We start from the raw sequence: 6,000 nt of genomic DNA, 5'->3' as shown, positions 1-6,000 counted from the left end.
AAGACTTCATGGAGGAAAAAAAAAATAGGAAAATATGTCTACTTATATGACAACAGCCTCCCCTCCCTGACATACACTATTATTTTACATCTTGAAATTGAATACCTGCTTCATAAATCATTTATCACCAAGAACTCTGGAAATACTCTCTGCTAGCGAACTTTAAAAGTATGCTTCTCAGGTCTTTAGAGTCTCTATCAAACTAGTCAAGAGACAAAAAACAAAAACTGAAACAAAAGCTCTTCATTCTTATCAGATATTCAAAACCTGTAATTGCTAAATTGTTACAAACATAATATGAGATTAATGAACTAATGAACGGAAGTGAATACTCCTTGAGATAGGGATTAAGTTGGCCAGGCAGTAGGTGGGGGGGATTCAGCCAGCAAATTTGGGAAGTAACACAGGAGGAAGGAATCTTCAAATAAGAATGGTGGAGAAGGACTGTTTGAAAGAGAACTCTGGAGCAAAAGCCGGGTACTCATGACAAGTTGGATAAAATGTGCAAAATTGGGAGTTAATGACATCCATATGACTAGATATGTTGTTTTGTATGCAGGATTTAACATGTATAAAATAAACTTTTCACTGTGCCCACAAGCAAACTATAGAGGTTCTGGCCTCCTGATGTGTAGTCTCAGTAGGTTCCTGAGGACATCAGAAGTTTTCTGTGTAAGAAGGTCTTTCTTGGCTAACCAGGCAGCGAGCGTGTGTATCTGGGGGTGGGGGAGTTATTCTATGAACTGCATATGCAGAAATGAAGTAGGAAATAAAATCAATAGGTTGTAGAGGATCAGAGGGAATCTGAGAAGGAAAGATAGAAACAAGGTCAGTGTTGGTTAACTTCAAATCTGCCCATCAGTTCAGAAGGGGGATGGACTCCATCCCTACACAGATGCAGGGCATCAGGGCATCTAAAGTACCCCCCTCCTGCAACCGTGAACCCTGGTGTCCTAGCAATACCACGTGTCAATGCTTTGGGGGCCCGGCACAAAATGAACTTGGATGGGACCTGGCTCAACAGCCTACTAAGCATGAAAGTTTGGGCCTCGCTGTTCTGCTCGTATCTATAAAGCTGGATTCGCAGTACAGAACTGCGGGGTAAAGTTCAGAAAATAATGGGTGGTATTATTTCTTAGGTGCCTGGTGGCTCTTTCTAAACATTTGTGTCACAGGAAGCTGCAGCGCCCTGACTAGAGGAGCCACCTTATATGTGTCGATGTGTGACTCAGACCGCCTTGGCTGTGGATGCCACCTAAGTGCCCACCTGCCGGGTCAGCCCACCAGCGGTGATGTCATACTCTACCTGAATCCCCCACCTCAGAGCTGAGCCACCCTGGAAATGCCTCCTCACTCAGTGGAAATTAAGCTGGGGGTGGTAGAGGAAGCAGGCAGGTTAAAATAACTCCTGTGGAATATTCTGGAATGGGAACGCTCTTTTCCCTTCGGAACTCCAGCGCCCAGGGGTTGAGCAGGGCAGTCCCGCTCCAGACAAGCATCTCCTCTTCCTTCCTCGGTTTGGTTTCTCTTTCACTTCCTGCCCCCTCCCCCCTTAGCTTCCCCGCACCCCGGCCTCTTCCCACTACTCGGCTGCTACTGTACCTTGAGCAACACCTGCTGGCGGCTCCCGGGGATCACGCCGGAACTCTGCCGCTGCTGAGCCCGGCTCGCGGCTCCCGGAGTCAGGGCCAAGCGGTTCCGAGCGGCCGCCTCTATTTTTACCCGGAGCACCAGCAAGGGCAACTTCTTTTAAGAGCAGCTCTTGATTTTTCCCCCCTTTTGGCAGCTAAAGAATTCAGGGAGGGAAAACAGAAATCACTGTTCAGTGAGTGTAGCTGAGAATCTATGAACCCAGACCTCGGTGCCAGGGCTGAAAGCACAGCCCATGTCAGGGAGCGGGACCGGGACCTGCGGGCGGGCGGGCTCTGGGGCGGCCAGGGGAGCGCTGACGCCCCGCGAGCTGTCCCCTCCGCGATGGTGGAGTCGGATGCTACCGGCGGCTGCGCTAGCACAGTGGCCCGCTGCCACCGCGTTTTTCACCTAGAGCAGGCGGCCTGATTTACTGGCTACTTCACAAAGCTCTTAACTACTCGCTGGAGCATTTGCATGACTATTCTCGCCTGGAGGAGCAGCCCCTGGAGAACCCGGTGGAGCAGCTTGCTGGGAGAAGGAGCCGGGAGGGAAACTGTGGTACCTTATTTTACTGTAATTGCAAAAGGCACGATGTGCCAGAGATTTATATTTAGAAGTTGTATGTTTCTACTTTTATGTAAATGGAGCAATTAGGGCCTGTCTTGCTGCTGCTAACTCCAGTGCTTGTGCCTTGCTGGGGAGCTGGTGTTTTCAATCACAATTAGTGAGCTGGTCAAAAAACAAAGTTCATTTAAGGATAATAGCGCCATGGTGCGAATGCAGGAGGGACCAGTGTCCGGCGCCTGCCGGCGGCTCTCGGTCGACACACACCTTAGGGTTCCCTAACCTAGACTGGCGTTTCCCCGTGGCAGCTTCTGTTCCCATACAAAGTTGGCATCGATCAAGAAGCAAGAATGTTCATTTTTCTTCTCAAGCAAAGCGTATGTCCTTCGGCTTTCATCCATGCTATTAATTGGTCTCTTTGCTCACTACTACTGGAACAAGGAGACAGGCCTAGGAAAGGGGGGGAGTTTTCAGGGCTCTGTTATTGTAGCTGCTGCTCACGCATCAATGTTATTTAGTGAAAAATACATGCCAGGAGACGTGAACACCCCAAGTAGGTGACTGGGTAGTTATCCTGTGATTCAGTGGAAGAGGCACGAGGCTGGGGGCTCAGAGCACGGACTAGGCTGCTGACGACTCAGGGTGTTTTAGTTCCTTCCTATGAAAAAAAAAAAATCTGTTTCCAAAAAGGCATGATTTCTGGTTTATCCCGTCTGGGAAACTGAACATAAAGCGTGACTATGGAGAGAAATCAAAAGGACTCGAGGTGTTCTCAGCAGCTGACGTGTTATTCTGGGCTGCAGGCAGGAAAACCTTGCCTGGGTGGTGAGCGGTGACTCCCTCGAGAGGCAGCTCAGAATCCAGAAAACGTGGGCAGGATCCAGAGTGATATTTGCTGCAGCAAGATTTCAGGAGTCTCATCAAATGGTTTAGATTAAATATGGGATTGGCAACCCGGCCTGTTTCCTGGACAGTCAGAACCTGCCAGTACTTGGGCTGCACGTTAGGTAGAGAGATTTCAGGCAGAGAAGTATCAACATTTCACAGTCCAAATTCAACTGGAAAGCTGTTTGCTTTTAAGTTAAGTCAGTGAATGAATGTATCTAAAGAGAGAGGGAGAAAGGAAACATTGTAATTTCCCCAAAATCCACTGGAAAACAACAGGGTCAGAAAAGATGAATTGAAAACTCTGTTTCTAAGTCCCACATGTATTTAAAACTAACTGGAATATCCCACAGCACCTGATGCCACATGTAAGTGCTCTATCTTTGCAAAGTATTTGGTATGTGTGCTGCCAAAGCAAGCACTCTTTGCAAAGTATTTGGAAATACCTTATCTGAATCAAGATGCTAGAACCAAAAGGATTAGGAAAAGAAAAAGGAAAACAGTACCTAAACTGGTATCCTTCTATCTAGAGGAGCAGTTCTTAACGCCTGTTCCCCCAGAAGACACTGGGCAGTGTCTGAGACAATTTTGCTTGGCATAATGAGAAAGGGGGGCATCTAGTGGATAGAGGCTGGAGATGCCGCTAAGCAAGACAGCCCACAACAGAAATGATTTGCCCCCCAAATTGCTAATCACTGCAGCTGAGAAACAAACCCTGATTTACAGTTGTCATTTTCGAATTTCACTTAATTTCCTTCCTATCCATGCTCTAAGGGGCCTTGACCACTATGCAAAATACTAATAATTCAAGTGACTCTGCCTCCTCATGTGTCTTGTTCTTCCTGATTAATGGAAGCCCCCACCGTGTAGAGAAGTCCCTGAAGTAGACTTCACAAAAGTGTGATTCCCATGATTTTCTCCCAGAGGAAACAAACATGATGTAGCTAAATTTGATTAATTTAATATTTTAGGGGAATGGCACACAATCAGTATTCAAAGAGATAAGGCCAAGTGCTTTGCCTAATCCTAATGCATGTTCTGACCGAGACTGTATGCTCCACAGTTCCTTTTTAAAAGGAAATGGTATGATCAATCAAGGAAGCCATGGCTATTCAGGTATTGCCTCTTATGGGCCAGGGTACTCTCCTGAAGGATCCCATCTTGTGAAAAATAATAACAATCACCAAATGTTGATGCAAGTGATAAGAGGGGATTGGAAATGCTGTTTTCCACATGATCAGCCCCACTCCCCTGGTTCATTACTCAGTCCTCGAGTAACTTATATCATCCAGAAAGGACAGGGAAGATAGACGGTACTAAGATGAAGAGAGTCATGATGCCTTCAATACTCTGATGCCATCACATTTGCTCTGACATGTGGATCACTGTGTCCTCAGATAAATGGTCATTTAGGAACCTAAGAAAGACCACATTCAACCTCCAAATCATTCAGAAATGCCTAGGTTTCTTCCCAAGAAATAACCACTTAGTATATATGAAAAATCAATGTAGAGATAGGCATAATCATTCATAACCTCCATATAAAAACATGTATAAAAAAACACTCAAACTGAATAAATATGCCCTCAAAGTCCTTCCTGACCACCACATATTTCAAAATTCTTTATCATGACTTTGTTCTAATCCAACCAGGAAACATCTGTAGTGGCTGATCTTCCTTATTGCTCCAGAAGATTATAAAAAATACTCACAAAAGAACATGTAACCGATTGCTCATTTTTCTCACCTGGATCCCCTCGAGTAATAAGTTCCATATTGCTGACGTGAGGACATAAAGGTTAGCATAAAGATTCCATTGGATGGATAGGAGAGGAAAAATTTTGATTCTAATCCAATTGCTCCTCTCCACAAAGATAGCCCCACGACCAGTTAGCAAACTGTAGCTTCAGAGGGAAGACAAGTAAAGGCTGGGAGCTGTGCTGTGTGTATATTTTTTTAATCAGTGAAATGCTACCTCCCTTGTATGCTGATAGGGAAAGTCCAAAGGTCCTGCCTCTCGGTCAGAGCACCTCTGAGGCATGGCCAGCCCCACTTCCAGGGCACCGAGTGCTTGCATGCACACAGACAGTGCACTCTGGCAGTGGTGAGCTCTGTTAGTCAATATTTCCAGATGCCCTGTTCTAATTTTAGGAAGGTCAAGTTTGCAGAGGTGAAATAGCAAGCAGGACTTCTGTTAGTCTTTATCAGCTTGGAAAGCCAAGCTGTAATTAAAGGACAGTATCCTGAGAGTTTAACTGGAACCACTGGATTCTACAACTAGTCATCAACTTGCAAAAAATAACTTTTGCCACAGTCCCTTTTCTTAAGACTCGTTGAATTCCTCTTTAAAGATGAGATTAAATGATAAAGGAAAAAAAAAGAGTCATTATATTTGAAGGGAAAAAAAAAGCTTCAGAAAACCTCTCTCTCAGAGGCCAGGGATAAATTTGTGATCACTTAATGAACAGAGGCAGCATGCCAATAATGTAATTTTGGCCAACTCCAACATCATTTAACTATGAAATGAGAATAATTCAAATGGTGTTCCCTGTAGGAAAAAGTTCACTCAATAAGTTCTCCAAATTTCAAGGAGCTTTTGTTTTATTCGATGCTGTTAGCTTCATGTTAGTCACAGGGAGAAAGATGCCCACATACACACGCACGACTAAATGTGGCCAGTTTGCTCAGCTGCTGCTGACGTCACTGCTGCCCACTAGGAGTGAGTTACTGTAATAATCCCCCTTTATTAATCATCCAGTGGAGGAAGCAGAAAGTGGGTGACATCATTAGGCAAAAGACTGGCTAACTCATGCTTCAATTTACTCAGCTTTATTATAACATTTCTCAAGTGTCATATGAAAGGGATTACCATTTCACACGTTTCCCCTCTGCACAGTCACTCCTAGCCATGAATCCCAA

The sequence above is a fragment of the Talpa occidentalis genome, unplaced genomic scaffold (assembly GCF_014898055.3).
Source record: "Talpa occidentalis isolate TD23 unplaced genomic scaffold, MPIMG_talOcc4v2.1, whole genome shotgun sequence".
In the NCBI taxonomy this organism is placed as follows: Eukaryota; Metazoa; Chordata; class Mammalia; order Eulipotyphla; family Talpidae; genus Talpa; species Talpa occidentalis.
This window is presented reverse-complemented; position numbering follows the sequence as displayed.